The sequence below is a fragment of the Nomascus leucogenys genome, chromosome 3 (assembly GCF_006542625.1).
Source record: "Nomascus leucogenys isolate Asia chromosome 3, Asia_NLE_v1, whole genome shotgun sequence".
NCBI lineage: Eukaryota > Metazoa > Chordata > Mammalia > Primates > Hylobatidae > Nomascus > Nomascus leucogenys.
In genome coordinates, this window is record NC_044383.1 from 31,607,850 (window position 1) to 31,624,039 (window position 16,190).

At 46.0% G+C, this 16,190-nt stretch overlaps 1 protein-coding gene across 6 annotated transcripts in view; it reads left to right on the top strand.

Moving 5' to 3' along the window:
* The first annotated feature begins 541 nt into the window (after positions 1–541).
* The window catches only part of ARMH3 (armadillo like helical domain containing 3), a 215,110-nt gene continuing 199,461 nt past the window's right edge, over positions 542–16,190 (top strand). For all 6 annotated transcript variants that reach the window (XR_004028954.1, XM_003255385.2, XM_030807990.1 and 3 more), the window contains exon 1: positions 542–650. The gene's annotated coding sequence lies outside the window, so the exon portion shown is untranslated. The remainder of the gene's footprint in view (positions 651–16,190) is intronic.

Below are 16,190 nucleotides of genomic sequence, written 5' to 3' on the forward strand. Positions count from 1 at the left end.
TGAGCCTAGGAAGTGGAGGCTGCACTGAGCTGTAATTATGCCACTGCGGCACTCCAGCCTGGGCAAGGGCAAGATCCCGTCTCAAAAAAAGAAAAAAAAAAAAAGGAAAAGAAAAGAAAATAGATTTCTGGCCAAGTTAATAGAGATTTACACGCTACTTTGCACTTAACAGGCACACACGTATTTGTTGAAAGAATGAGTTTGTTTTCAATCTTTCACGTACAAAGTTGTAATACACATTTGGAAAATATATCTTTCCAAACTTCGCCAGTATTTCTAGAGGATACATGTATTCCTAGAAGTAAAATTGCTGAGGTCAAAGAGTCGGCCATGTTTCGGAAAACTGCCATTGCGACCCAATAGGCCCTCAATAGACAAGTCCATTGCGAATTTATTTCTCGCGATGCCTTTCGGGAGTTGTAGTCTTTGCGATGCTTGCTGGGAATCGTGGTCTGAGCCGGTCTCAGGAAGCGGGCGTGGACTAACCCATTACACGGCGGGCTTTAGGACCCGGCGGGGCGCGGGGACAAGGGAAGGGTCGGGGAGGTCGGGAGCGCGCCCGTGAGCCCGGAGCAGCGGCAGCGTCGGTGGCGTCGGGAGCGAGCGGGCCCGGGAACGGCGCGGGTGGTAGAGGAGGAGCCGCGGGCTCGGTAAGCGGCGGCGGCCCAGCCCGGCCCGGTCCTCGAACCTGACCAACCCTGCGGGTCCTGCCATACTAGGCCTTGGCCCCGAGGCGGTTCTGGGGGCGGGGCCTGCGCTGGCCGCGGGGACGACGGGGACGCGAGGGGAGAGGGAGGGAGGACGGCTGCTGAGGCTGCGTATGCCGGGGAGGGCTGGGCCTGGGAGCGGCCGAGCCTAGAGAGAAACGGCTTCGCTCTTCCAGCGGCCGGTCCCTCGGACCACCCGGTCCCGGTTACGTCCTTCCCTCTCCCCCATCCCTGCGGGTCCTTTTGGCTGCCGAGGCGCTGACCTTTGGCCCCGCCAGCTGCCTCGAGAGCCTCCTCCCCGGTTCTTGGTCCTGTGGTACGGGCGTAGGGCAAGGCACCTTTGAGAATCTCAGGGATAGAGGAAAGCCGGTTTGTACGAAGTCTTCAGGTGTCCCAGAAGGGCTGCAGTCCTGTCTCTTTCCAGGCTCTGACAGGCTTTAACCCACTCTTCACACGGAATCAGTGAAGCTACTGTGTTTTCTTTGGATTACTCGGCGAGAGCCCAGGAAAGGAACCTGTTCCCAGGAGGATATAGGGAAGGAAAAAGTAGAGAGAAACCTGGTCCCCTGGAGAAGGAGAAGCTGAGGCGTGCTGTCCCTGGCGAATGGGGAAGCAGAAACTCGGGCCAGACCCAAATGTATGTCACTGGATCATCCCACCCTCCGCAGTTCTTCCTTTCCAGAAAGTTTTTTTTTTATTTTATTTATTATTTTTTTTTGAGACGGAATTTCGCTGTTGTCGCCCAGGCTGGAGTGCAATGGCGCGATCTCGGCTCACCACAACTTCCGCCTCCGGGGTTCAAGTGATTCTCCTGCCTCAGCCTTGCGCTACCACGCCCAGCTAATTTTGTATTTTTAGTAGAGACGGGGTTTCTCCATGTTGGTCAGGCTGGTCTCGAACTCCCAACCTCAGGTGATATGCCCGCCTCGGCCTCCCAAAGTGCTGTGATTAAAGGCGTGAGCCACCGCGCCCGGCCGTTTTTTGTTTTGTTTTGTTTTTTGTTTTTTGAGACGGAGTTTCGCTCTTGTTGCCCAGGCTGGAGTGCAATGGCGTGATCTCGGCTCACTGCAACCTCTGCCTTCCAGGTTCAAGCGATTCTTCCCTCTCAGCCCCCCAAGTAGCTGGGATTATAGACGTGAGCCACCACGCCCGGCTAATTTTTGTATTTTTAGTAGAGACAGGGTTTCGCCATGCTGGCCAGGCTGGTCTCAAACTTCTGATCTCAGGTGATTCACCCACCTCGATCTCCCAAAGTGTTCGGATTACAGGCGTGAGCCACTGCGCCCGGCCAGAAAAAGTTTTGAGTTTAGTGAGAGCTTTTTCTTTGCTATCCTTTAGTTACTTTGTAAACTAGGGTAAATATGATTTGTGTCCCTGCCCGTAATTTAGCAGGATTGGAATTATTTTGGGTGTACCTTAAGTTGGCTTTGTGTGCACAATAGCTTCTATGTGAAGGCTTTCAGGATATCAGATCACAGTCAAGGGAAAGAGAGATCCCTCTTGTTACGACTGTAAAGGGAGAATACGCATTTCAGTGACTAGAGAAGCCTTTAAGGTGTTTTTATTGGACTTTTAGGTATTATAATTTATTGTTCAACTTTTTTTTTTTTTTTTTTTGAGATGGAGTCTCGCTCTGTCGCCCAGGCTGGAGTGCAGTGGCATGATCTCGGCTCACTGCAACCTCTGCCTCTCAGGTGCCAGCGATTCTTCTGCCTTAGCCTCCTGAGTAGCTGGGACTACAGGTGCGCGCCACCATGCCTGGCTAATTTTTGCATTTTTAGTAATGAAGGGGTTTCACCATATTGGCCAGGCTGGTCTCAAACTGCTGACCTCATGATCCACCCGTCTCAGCCTCCCACAGTGCTGGGATTGCAGGAGTGAGTCACTGCCCCCAGCCGACTTGTTCAACATTTGTATGATTAAAACAATGTGAAAACCCCAAAGCAGTCATTATGAAATTTGGAATTTCACAGTGAGCACAGTTTAGGAATCTGTAACATTTGGGGAAAATGGCCAAAAATTGATCCAGGATATATGAGAGTGAACTGTTTATTCAACACATTGAGCACTTACTGTGTAACTTCGGGAGGCGGAGGCCAGCGGATCACGAGGTCAGGAGATCGAGACCATCCTGGCTAACACGGTGAAACCCTGTCTCTACTAAAAATACAAAAAATTAGCCGGGTGTGGTGGCGGGCGCCGGTAGTGCCACCTACTGGGAGGCTGAGGCAGGAGAATGGCGTGAACCCGGGAGGCGGAGCTTGCAGTGAGCCGAAATCGCCCCACTGCACTTCAGCCTGGGCAACAGAGTGAGACTCCCTCTCAAAAAAAAAAAAAAATTATGCAGTGTAATGGGAATACTGCCATTGCTTGGAAGAGTCAGAGAAATCTTTGCAGTGGGGAGATACTTGAGTTGGATGTTGAAGGATGAGTAGGAGATTGCACAAGTAAGAAAAGGCATTTTGACTCGGCCTGGTGGCTTATACCTGTAATCCTAGCGCTTTGGGAGGCCTAGGCAGGTAGATTGCCTGAGCCCAGGAGTTTGAGACGAGCCGGCTCAACGTGGCGAGACCCCATCTCTAAAAAAGAAAAGGCATTTCATTTGGAGAGAACAGTACTTGCAAAGGCTTGGTGAGGGTGTGAGAGGAAAAAAAATTATTTTAAATCTCAGAAATTTGTCCCAAACAAGATGTGTGGTGGGGAAATTGCTAGGAGGTGAGACTGAAAAGAAAGTGGGGAGTCATTGGAATTTTTTTTTCTCTTTTTTTTTTTTTTTTTTAGCTTCTGAGGAGTTTTTTTTAAGTTAGGGAGTGACAGAAATGCAGATTAAAGTAATGAAGAATGAGGCAGTGAGACTAATTAGAGTTGTTGCAATTGAGAGTCTGAAGAAAGTGTAGCTGTGGGAATGAAGAGGAGGGGATTTTGGAAATACTGTACTTCTGAGATTGATTCAACTTCTTAGGAAGAGAGTGGGCTAGGATTTCTAATTTGAGAGAGTGGATGTATGGGGATTTCATTGACAAGATATGGATTAGAAAAAGTAGAGCAGGTTTCCGAAGGTCAGGGCATGGAAAGAGGCATAGGGGATATGGTTTGGTACGCCGAGCTCAGGTTGCTTGTAGGATGTACCGATGGAGACCTTAGTAGGCAGCTGGAAGTGAGAGACCTGGTGAGCTTAATGTATTGGCACCAGCTCTGAATGAGGGCATATATGAAAAAAGTCTTGGGGAAAAAATAATGTTTATTTTATTTGTCTGTAAGGAAGTAGCAGATTATGCACTTCCTCCACTTAATAGTGAGCTTCTCAAGGCAGGGACTGTAATTTAGTAATTTTTTGGTCCCTTTCTGTCTTACACTATGCTTATGTTATTTATAAGGTCTGAGTAAGTGTTATTAAAGTAGCAGGAAATCAATTTACTTTGCAAGATGGCAGGTACCTTTTGGGCTTCCTTTAAGATTATGGGGTCAGGCAAGGTGGCTCATGCCTGTAATCCCAGCACTTTGGGAGGCCGAGGCTGGTGGATTGCTTGAGTTCAAGAGTTCAAGATCAGCCTGGGCAAGATAGCAAAACCCTGTCTCTACAAAAAATACAAAAATTAGCCGGGTGTGGTAGTGTGAGCCTGTAGTCCCAGCCACTCAGAGGCTGAGGTGGGAGGGTAGTGTAAGCCCAGGAGGTTGAGGCTGCAGTGAGCTGTGATTGTGCCACTGCATTCCAGCTTGGGCAACAGAGGGAGACTGCCTTTCGATGGGGTGGGGGAGGGGGGGAAGAAGATGATTATGGGACTTTATCTTATAATTTTCATTTTATATTTAGGTGGTGTTCATGAGGCTTGTATAATTGAGCAGGGGAAGAAATGAGAAGATATGAGTGACGGTGTGCCGTGTGAGGAAGTTCAGGGCTGGAGCAGGAGACAGACAGTATTAATTTACAGGAATCTCCGGCTCATTGAGAAGATCTTACCATGAATTTTCATTCTGGGATATGTCAGAAAATGTGGTTTCCAATCAGAATTTCCTGAAATACTGTAAATTTGGAGCTGGTTCCCCTTCGGAAGGAGGAACGCATTCCTTCTTGTGTAGGATAATTTGAAAGGGAACCTAAGGTGGTCATGTTTATTTAAATAAATGAGAGCTCATATTCATTTATCATTTGTAACATTAGGCAAACTGAGTAGATGCTGATGGGACCAGATTAAATTGTCTTTTGTGAAGCTAGTTGACCTGTAGTAGGTACAGACTGTGGCTGATACCTGAAATAGTCCTGGTTTTGCCACTTGCTTCTTAGTCTTGGGAAAGTCTCTGAGTTACTTCCGTTTTCAGGTATAGGCTGAACACCCATTCTGAGGGGAGCATTGTCTAGAGCACACAAGCTATGGACCCTGCCTTGTAGTGGTTCATGTGCTTCCTTAATCAGTCTGGTTCTGTCCTAGCTTCTAGAAAATAGGGATGACGCTTGTCAGGTGATGTCCTGAGTTGACTGACTTCTTTTTCTTTTTTTTTTTTTGAAATGGAGTCTCCCTCTGTTGCCCAGGCTGTAGTGCAGTGGCCCAGTCTTGGCTCACTGCAACTTCCATCTCTTGGGTTCAAGTGATTCTCCTGCCTCAGCCTCCTGAGTAGCTGGGATTACAGACCCCCTCCACCACACCCAGCTACTTTTTGTATTTTTAGTAGAGACGGTGTTTCACTGTGTTGGCCAGGCTGGTCTCGAACTCTTGACCTCAGATGATCCGCCCGCTTCGGCCTCCCGAAGTGCTGATATTACAGGCATGAGCCACCGTGCCCGCCTGACTTTTCTTTCTTTCTTTCTTTTTTTGAGACAGAGTCTTGCTCTGTCGCCCAGGCTGGAGTACAAGTGGCACAATCTTTGCTCACTGCAACCTGCCTCTCCCGGGTTCAAGTGATTCTCCTGCCTCAGCCTCTTGAATAGCTGGGATTACGGGTGCTTGCCACCATGCCCAGCTAATTTTTATATTTTTAGTAGAGGCAGGGTTTCACCATGTTGGCCAGGACAGCCTTGAATTCTTACTCTTAAGTGATCTGCCTCAGCCTCCCAAAGTGCTGAGATTACAGGCGTGAGCCACCATGCCCGGCCTTTTTTTTTTTTTTTTTTTTTTCTGAGATGGAGTCTTGTTCTGTTACCCAGGCTGGAGTGCAGTGGCATGATCTCAGCTCAGTGCAACCTCTACCTCCCAGGTTCAAGCAATTCTCGTGCCTCAGCATCCCGAGTGGCTGGGACTACAGGCGTGTGCCACCACGCCGGCTAATTTTTGTATATTTAGTAGAGATGGGGTTTTACCATGTTGGCCAGGCTGGTTTCGAATTCCCGACCTCGAGTGATCCACCTGCCTTGGCCTCCAAGAGTGTTGGGATTACAGACTTGAGCCACCACATTTGGTGACTTTTCTTGGATAAAATGGGAGTGTTGATATTGTGGATATCAGTTTGGAGTTTCTATAGAAGTGTAACTTTAACTGAATCTTTTCTTATTTATTTATTTATTTATTTTTTTGAGACAGAGTCTTGCTCTGTTGCCCAGGCTGGAGTGCAGTGGCGCGATCTTGGCTCACTGCAAGCTCCATCTCTCGGGTTCAGCCATTCTCTTGCCTCAGTCTCCCGAGTAGCTGGGACTACAGGTGCCCGCCACCGCGCCTGGCTAATTTTTTTTTTTGTATTTTTAGTAGAGATGGGGTTTCACTGTGTTAGCCAGGGTGGTCTCAATCTCCTGACCTCGTGATCTGCCCTCCTCGGCCTCCCAAAGTGTTGGGATTACAGGCGTGAGCCACGGCGCCTGGCTTTTTTTTTTTTTATTTTTTGAGACTGAGTCTTTCTCTATTGCCCAGGCTGGAGTGCAGTGGCGTGATCTCAGCTCATTGCAACCACCACCTCCCAGGTTCAAGTGATTCTCGTGCCTCAGACTCCTGAGTAGCTGGGATTACTGTGAATCTGGTTTTTAATGGTCTAGTTAGCTCTTGATGTTTTGCACTAACAGGACATTCTGATAGGGAGAAGCACTACCAGAGAGAAAGATTTAATGGCTTTATCACTTACTAGTTGTGTTACTTTGGGCAAAGTAATATCCTCATTGTAAAAATAGGTTGCGGCCGGGTGCAGTGGCTCATGCCTGTAATTCTAGCACTTTGTGGGGCCTAGGTGGGAGGATTGCTTGAGCCCAGGAGTTTGAGACCAACCTGGGCAACATGGTGAAACTCAATCTCTACAAAAAATATGAAAAGTTAGCCAGGCCTGGTGGCATGTGCCTGTAGTCCCAGCTACCCAGGAGGCTGAGGTCAGAGGATCCCTGAGGCTGCAGTGAGCCATGATTGTGCCACTGCACTTCAGCCTTGAGACCCTATCTCAAAAAAAAAAAAAGGATGCAGGCCCTACTCTATTTTCTTTCTTTCTTTTTTTTTTGGTAGCAGAGTCTCGCTCTATCCCCGAGGCTGGAGTGCAGTGTGCAGTGGTGCGATCTTGGCTCACTGCAACCTCCACCTCCTGAGTTCAAGCCATTCTCCTGCCTCAGCCTCCCTAGTAGCTGGGATTACAGGCACTTGCCACGATGCCCGGCTAATTTTTGTATTTTTAGTAGAGACGGGGTTTCTGCATGTTGGCCAGGCTGGTCTGGAACTCCTGACCTCAAGTGATCCGCCCGCCTCAGCCTCCCAAAGTGCTGGGATTACAGGCGTGAGCCACCATGCCCAGCCCTATTTTCATTTTGGATATATAGAATCCTTGGAGTGAACTAGCAGTAGAAATTCATTAAAATAGAAAGCGGCTATTTGCTTGTCTTAGAGCCAGTCTTTTGGGTGGAATTGGGGGAACCCGTCCCATGCTACTGAAAGAAGCTGTGCTAAGGAACCACGTGGAACAGTAGGATGTGATCTAGCAAGTGAGCTAAATACCTGGGGCTTTTAGAAAAGAAGAAAGAATGATGCCCACATTCTTCACAAAGGAAAAAAAAAAAGAAAGTGAGAGGCATATTAGGAGATAGCTTGAAGGGCTGGGGCTTGGAGATAGAAAAACTGCATTCTCCTTAAGTTCTTATAGTGCTAATGTTTACCTCCAGGTAGTATGGTAGGCCTTGCAGAAGGGCTTAGGGAGCAGGTAACTTTTGCTTAAAGGTTTTTTAAAAAACCCTGTATTTAGAGGAACTAGGGAATTTTTAGGAGATCAGGACAGGAGACTTATTGGAAAGTCAGGGTAGGAGACTATTTCTGGCTTGATATAAACATGTTGCCTCAGCCGGGTGCGGTGGTTCATGCCTGTAATCCCAGCACTTTGGGAGGCCGAGGCAGGTGGATAACTTAAGATGAGTTCGAGACCAGCCTGGCTAACTTGGTGAAGCCCTGACTCTACAAAAAAATACTAAAATTAGCTGGGTGTGGTGGCATGCCCCTGTAGTCCCAGCTACTTGGGAGGCTGAGGCAGGAGAATTGCTGGAACCCAGGAAGTGGAGGTTGCAGTGAACTGAAATTGTGCCATTGCACTCCAGCCTGGGCGACACAGTGAGACCCCTTCTCAAAATGAAACAAAACAAAAACGTGTTGCCTCCTTTGTATATTGGGTGAATGGCTCATGGTCAGATACTGGTAGTATTTTATTTGACTTAGCCACAACTCTTGGACAGATAGCTACATAAGATTTTCATCTCCATCACTAAGTATTGTGGATACTATAGTCAGTGTGTCTTGTAGGGATCTTCTTTCACATATGGGGAAATGGGCTACAGTCCCAAAGGAAGTGTGATTTAATGTGGGGAGAATGATATGTGGTAAGGTGAGTGTTGCTTCAATGCCCTTTTTAGAGACTGCAGAGATTTCATTCATTCTCTCATTATCCTCTGTCTAGATACTCCTTCCTTTTCCAAGTCTGGTTTAAGGCCGGGATGCGTACTTCTCAAACTTGAGTGGTCATCAGAATTACTTGGGGCAGGGTTTTTTAACCTCTTTGATATTGACATGTTGGGCTGGATAATTCTTTGTTGTGGGAGGCTGCCTCGAGTATTGTATGGTGTTTAACAGCATCCCTGGCCTCTACCTAGTAGATGCCAGTATTACCTCCTCTCCCAGTTGTGACAATCAAAAATGTCTCCAGACATTGACAAATGTCCCCTGGGAGGCAAAATTGCACCAGTTGAGAATCACTGATCTGGAGTGATTGTTAAAAATGTAGACCCAAGCTAGGCACTGTGGCTTATGCCTGTAATCCCAGCACTTTGGGAGGCCAAGTGGGCAGATCACTTGAGCTCAGGAGTTTTGAGACCAGCCTGGGCAACATGGCGAAATCTCGTTTCTACAAAAAAATGAAAAAATTAGCCAGGCGTGGTGGTGCATGCCTGTAGTCCCAGCTACTTGGGAGGCTGAGGTGGGAGGATCACTTGAGCCTGGGATGCGGAGGTTGCAGTGAGCCGAGATCATGCCACTGCACCCCAGCCTGGGTGACAGAGTGAGAGGTTGTCTCTCAAAAAAAAAAAAAAAAGTTTGGTTCAATAGAAGGGTAGGAAGGCTTAAGAATTTACATATTTAGGAGGCACCCTAGGAGATTCTGAAATAGGTGATCACAGCTCATCAGTATTAAAACATACTCTCTCCTAAGCTGAGGATTGTACAGACTCTTACTTGACTTGTTTTCCATTTCTTTCTTCTGTCCTGTTTTATAGTATCTTTCTATTCATTATCAAGTTTTGAGGGAGAATTATCCTCAGAGCACTGACTATACTCAATTAAAATAGTGAAAAAAAAATTAAAAATCCTGAAAGATAGTGGGAGAGTTTAAAAAAAATATCAATTAAATCCTGTAGTGGACATTAGGGTGTTTTATCCTTAAAAAAATTACCATATTGGATACATCTATCAACTTGACTAGACACTCAGATTCTTCTCCTGTTTTTCCAAGTTTTCTGCCATGCCTGTGATTTTGTCTATTTCTCTCTGTTTCACTTTACTATTACCTACATTTACAGACAGATGTATATACATCAGACAATTATCTTTTACTTTCTACCATGGCACCTTCATCCACTGACAAGCTAGAGTGGTGACTACTCAAGATATCTGGACATTTCATAGTTTGTTCATTAAAGCCAATGAGTACATACTCCCCTTTACTCACCTAGAACCTCTTCACAGTTTCTCTGTAGGCCCTCAGCTTTGTTTATGTATAGATGACTCTGCTCCTGCTCATTCCTCTGCCTTTTGAGATACAGTATAGCATAGTGGAGAAGAACAGGAACCCTAATATCAGGCTGCCTGGGTTTGAGTCCCCACACTCACTTATCTGGACAAGTTTATTTTCTTTTCTATTTTTTTTTTTTGAAATGGAATTTCGTTCGTTGCCCAGTCTGGAGTGCAGTGGCGCAATCTCGGGTCACCGCAACCTCCGCCTCCTGGGTTCAAGCGATTCTCTTGTCTCAGCCTCTCGAGTAGCTGAGCTTACAGGCATACGCTACCATGCCCGGCTAATTTTGTATTTTTAGTAGAGATGGGGTTTCTCCATGTTGGTCAGGCTGGTCTCAAACTCCTGACCTCAGGTGATCCGCCTGCCTCGGCCTCCAAAGTGCTGGGATTACAGGCGTGAGCCACCAAGCCCGGCCCATCTTTTCTTTTCTTTTCTCTTTTCTTTTTCTTTTTTTTTTCTCTTTTCTCTCTCTTTTCTCTCTCTCTTTCTCTCTTTCTTTCTCTCTCTCCCCCTCTCTCTCTCTTTTTCTCTCTTTCTTTCTTTTCCAGTTCATGCTTTAGTTTTCTCATTGTAAACTTTCTGGATCATAGGGTTGATATGAGGATAAAATGAATTAATATATATAAAGTGCTTAGAACAGTGCCTGGTACATAATAAGAGCTAAATAGACTCTGGTTGTTATTTTATTTTTATTTTTTCGAGATGGAGTTTCACTCTTGTTGCCCAGGCTGGAGTGCAATGGTGTGATCTCATCTCACTGTAACCTCCTCCACCTGACTTCAAGCGAGTCTCCTGCCTCAGCCTCCTGAGTAGCTGGGATTACAGGAATGCGCCACCATGCCTGTCTAATTTTTTGTATTTTTAGTAGAGATGGAGTTTCTCCATGTTGGTTAGGCTGGTCTCGAACTCCCGACCTCAGGTGATCCGCCTACCTCGGCCTCCCAAAGTGCTGGGATTACAGGCGTGAGTCACCACACCCAGCCCTCATTCAATATTTTCTATGTAACTTACTCACATTGCTTCATGTATCAGTAATGGGCTCTTGTAAGTTTCTATATGGTATTCTATTGTATGACTGTATCATAATTGTCCCATTTACTGCTGATGGATATTTGGATTCTTCTTATATATTAAAAAAATTCACAAACACAAAATACCCACTTTAATAAACTTTACAAAAACATTTCAGAAAAGGAATGTTTATGCTGTGTCTAGGCACGGTGGCATTTCTGTTTCTTGAACACGCCAAGGGCATTCAAATCTTGAGGTCTTCACACTTGCCATTCCCTCTATCTCGAACAATTTTCCCAAGATTTTTACTTGGCTGGTTTCTTCCTGTTATTCTAGATCTTAGTCCAAGTGCCATTTCCTCAAAGAGGCCTACTTTAATCTCCCAGTTGAGAGTAGTCCCCTTTGCAATTTGTCTTTAGGGCCCTTATCACTGTCTCAGTTTATCTTATTTGTTGTCTGTTTCCCTTCTACTGGAATGAAAATTCTGTAAGAGCAGGGATCTTTTCTGTCATGTTTACTGCTGTGTTCCCAGTGTCTGTGCCTAAAAGGTACTCAAAAAAATTTGTTGAATGAATGAATGAATAAATGTCTGATCTGTACATATTTTTTTCCCCCTAAACTATTTACTTTTGTTTCTCTCTCTTTTTTTTTTTTTTTTTTTTTTTTTTTTTGAGACAAGGGCTGGCTCTGTTGCTCAGGCTGGATGCAGTGATGTTAGCTCACTGCAACCTTTGCCTCCTGGGCTCAAGGCATCCTGTTTCAGCATCCCGAGTATCTGGGATTACAGGCTCCTGCCATCACGCCTGGCTAATTTTCATATTTTTAGTAGAGACAGGGTTTTGCCATGTTGCCCAGGCTGTTCTTGAACTCCTGAGCTCACGTGATCTGCCCGCCTTGGCTTCCTAAAGTGCTGGGATCACAGGTGTGAGCCACCACGCCTGGGTAATTCTAGCATTTTGGGAGGCTGAGGCAGGTGGATTGCTTGTGTTTGAGACCAGCCAGGGCAACATGGCAAAATCCTGTCTCTATAAAAAATACAAAAAATTAGCTGGATGTGGTGGCGTGCACCTATAGTTCTAGTAGCTACTTGGGAGGCTGAAGCGGGAGGATGGCTTGAGCCCAGGAGGTGGAGGTTGCAGTAAGCTGAGATCATGTCACTGCATCCAGCCTGGACAACAGAGCCAGACTCTGTCTCAAAAAAAAAAAAAAAAAAAAAAAAAAAGGCTGGGCACGGTGGCTCATGCCTGTAATCCCAGCACTTTGGGAGGCCGAGGCGGGTAGGTCACCAGGTCAGGAGATCAAGACCATCCTGGCTAACATGGTGAAACCCCGTCTCTACTAAAAATACAACAAAATTAGCTGGGTGTGGTGGTGGGTGCCCGTAGTCTCAGCTACTCAGGAGGCTGAGGCAGGAGAATGGCGTGACGTAGGAGGCGGGGCTTGCAGCAAGCCGAGATTGTGCCACTGCACTGGAGCCTGGGTGACAGAGTGAGACACTGTCTCAAAAAAAAAAAAAAAAATGTTGGCCAGGCGCGGTGGCTCATGCCTGTAATCCCAGCACTTTGGGAGGCCAAGGCGGGTGGATCACGAGGTCGGGAGATCGAGACCATCCTGGCTAACACGGTGAAACCCTGTCTCTACTAAAAATACAGAAAAATTAGCCGGGCGTGGTGGCGGGCGTCTCTAGTCCCGGCTACTGGGGAGGCTGAGGCGGGAGAATGGCATGAACCTGGGAGGCGGAGCTTGCAGTGAGCCGAATCGTGCCACTGCCCTCCAGCCTGGGCGACAGAGCGAGACTCCGTCTCAAAAAAAATAAAAAAACAGTTAACCTAGAACCCTGGACTGTTAAATTTGAAAGGCCACAGGGAGTGTTCCTTTGCTTCCTTCTACAGATTGGCAAATTGAGGCCCAGGAAAGGAAAAATAAATTAGCATTATAGAATGAGTGTATAAGACTTGGAACTGAAACTTAAGGCTTTTTTTTTTTTTTTTTTTTTAAATAAGATGGAATTTCACTCTTGTTGCCCAGGCTAGAGTACAGTGGCACAATCTCGGCTGACTGCAACCTCCGCCTCCTGGGTTCAAGCAATTTCTCTGCCTCAGCCTCCCAAGTAGTTGGGATTACAGGTATGCGCCACCACGCCTGGCTAATTTTGTATTTTTAGTAGAGATGGGGTTTTACCATGTTGGTCAGGCTGGTCTTGAACTCCTGACTTTAGGTGATCCCCCTGCCTTGGCCTCCCAAAGTGCTGGGATTACAGGCATGAGCCATCATGCCCTGCCAAACCTAAGGCTTTTGACAGATCAGCTGTGGTAACTCTGGAAATTAGGGTGAATTTCTGTTAAATTCATTTTTTGGTACTAGAGTTGGCACTATGCTCAAGAAGACAGTAAAATAAATGAATAACCAACTAGCTAAGTATAACTAGCATTCTTTGCTTATTAGACAGTTGAAGAATTTGGGTTTAGGTTTTAAAATCTTAACATTTGGCACTTCATCCTGCAAAGATGTGAAATCATGTGCATTTAAGAAGTGTGTGGCTGGATTGCTTAAGATGCAGATCTCCTCCCACCCCTCCCTCCCAACCCCTAAGACACATATCTTAAAAAGTTGTATCACACACCTGTAATCTCAGCACTTTGGGAGACAGAGGCGGGCAGATCATTTGAGGTCAGGCATTCAAGACCAGCTTGGCCAACATGGTGAAACCCTGTCTCTACTGAAAATACAAAAATTAGGCTGGGCGCCCTGGCTCATGCCTGTAATCCTTGCACTTTGGGAGGCAGAGGTGGGTGGATCACGAGGTCAGGAGATTGAGACCATCCTGGCTAACATGGTGAAACACCATCTCTACTAAAAGTACAAAAAAATTAACGGGGCATGGTGGCAGGTGCCTGTAGTTCCACCTATTTGGGAGGCTGAGGCAGGAGAATGGTGTGAACCCAGGAGGCGGAGCTTGCAGTGAGCCGAGATGGTGCCTCTGCGCTCCAGCCTGGGCGACAGAGCGAGACTCTGTCTCAAAAAAAAAAAAAAAAAAATTAGCTGGGTGTGGTGGCACACACCTGTAGTCCCAGCTACTCACAAGGCTGAGGCACAAGAATCACACCCAGGAGGCGGAGGTTGCAGTGAGCCGAGATTGCACCACTGCACTCCAGCCTGGATGACAGTGATACTCTGTCTCAAAAAACAAAAAAAAGTTGTATGACTTGGATCTTCCAGAGAGAAGTGACAGCAGCTCACCTGGCTAACAGTCTTTCAGGTTTAGGAATAAAAGCCTTCATTGATTTACCATTCAGTTGAGGGGATTTGAAACCATTTGTAAGTCTGATAGTAGGTGAAATTAGTATTGAAAAGTTGCCTGATTCTTTTTTATAATTTGTCTATGTCTTATGGCTGAGACACTGCCTTAAAGCCTAAACTGACATTTCTGTGGGATTACTGTGCCTTTGCTGTATTTGCTTCTTTGCCAGAAGGATTTAAAAGCTTGGATCAACAGGGGTCATAGCATAGTCACAGAATGTTTCTTTCTCTCCCTTATTATCCCATAGCATTTTCTTTGTACTTCTACTCCATTTATTTCTCATGATTTGCTTTGCACTATGGGTTGTTATGTGTCTGTCTCTGCCAGTAGATTATGAGCTCCCAGAGAATCAGGTCTGGAGTTGCCTCTCTTTAATCCTGTAGTGCCTAAACTAGGGCTTTAGGTGCTTTTTATATATTTGTGGTATTTCAGTGATGCTGAGAGAATCATTAGGTAATAGTCTGGTTCAATCCTCTTGTTCTACTTGTGAGGAAACTGAGAAGCATAGTAACTTGTCCATGTCGCCGAGTTGGTTGGGAGACCTGTGTTCTAGTCTCAGTTCTGCTGGTTACTTGTTCCATTATGCCTTGCAATTTCTCAGCTGATGCTGGTTCTCTCCTCTGGGAAGGAGGGGGATGGTTGTGAAATAGGAAAAAAGTGCTTGAGAATGTACAGATTACACTCACATTACTGATGTGCTGCAACTTTCTGCTCTACGAATCAGATATTTTACTTTTTCTTAGAGATGGAGTTTCACTCTTGTTGCCTAGGCTGGAGTGCAGTGGTGCAATCTCGTCTCACCGCAACCTCCACCTCCCAGGTTCAAGCGATTCTCCTGCCTCAGCCTCCTGAGTGGCTGGGATTACAGGCATGAGCCACCATGTCTGGCTAATTTTGTATTTTTAGTAGAGACGGGGTTTCTGCATGTTGGTCAGGCTGATCTCGAACTCCCAACCTCAGGTGATCCGCCCACCTTGGCCTCCCAAAGTGTTGCAATTACAGGCGTGAGCCACTGTGCCCGGCCGATATTTTACTTTCAAAATTAGGAGCATAGGCTTAATTTCTGAGACCCAAAGAAAAAGTTTTGTTACAGTTCTATAGTTCTCCCAGTCTGCCACCTTAGAAACTCCCTGGGTAGGAGTGCTGGCAGGAGGAGAAGACTTTATGTTGTCATTTTCCAGTCACATTTCAGGCAGCTTGGGTGGTAAATTCCAGTTGCCTGTGATGACAGAGAGTAATGAGTTGAGGCCTTGGCTGATTTTCCCGCTGCTCCAGATGGAAGGAGAATGATGAAAAGAATTTAATTTCGTAGGAAATTTGGTAGTTTGGATTGGAATTGTTTTTCCCTCCTCTCCTGTTCCCTTTGCTTATTAGAAAGTATTGATTCTGAAATAGAGAAAGTGAGTTTATTAGATTTGGGGTGGACATTGATTAGCTGTAACCCAATTATAAATCCTCAGAAGGGGATATTTGTAAACATGTACTTTTCACGTCTAAGAACTTGTGGTTCCCACTCTTCCTGCTAATCAACTGGTTGAAACTGAGCACAGGCAAGATCCATATCCACTAAGTTTAGAATTGCATTGCTTTTGATTTATTCTAATAGGATTCTCTTGATTTCCAATTTATTTTTCCTGGATAAGGACATCTTCCTCTTGACAACGTGTTTAAAAGACACAAGAATGTTTTGAATGGAGGCTATATTTCATGCTTTAAGGAAAAGCCATGATCAATAAAATGTAAATTGTCCCCAAGAGTCTTCTCTTTTCGTTATTGTTATTGTTTTTTTCATCAGTTCTCTCTGGACCATAACAGAATTTGAGGGCTAAATTAAGCCTCGATAGAGATATGTCTTAGTAAAATTTTAGGTCAGGCTGGGGACAGTGGCTCACGCCTGTAATCCCAGCACTTTGGGAGGCCGAGGCAGGCAGATCACGAGGTCAGGAGTTCGAAAGCAGCCTGGCCAACATGGTGAAACCTCGACTCTACTAAAGATA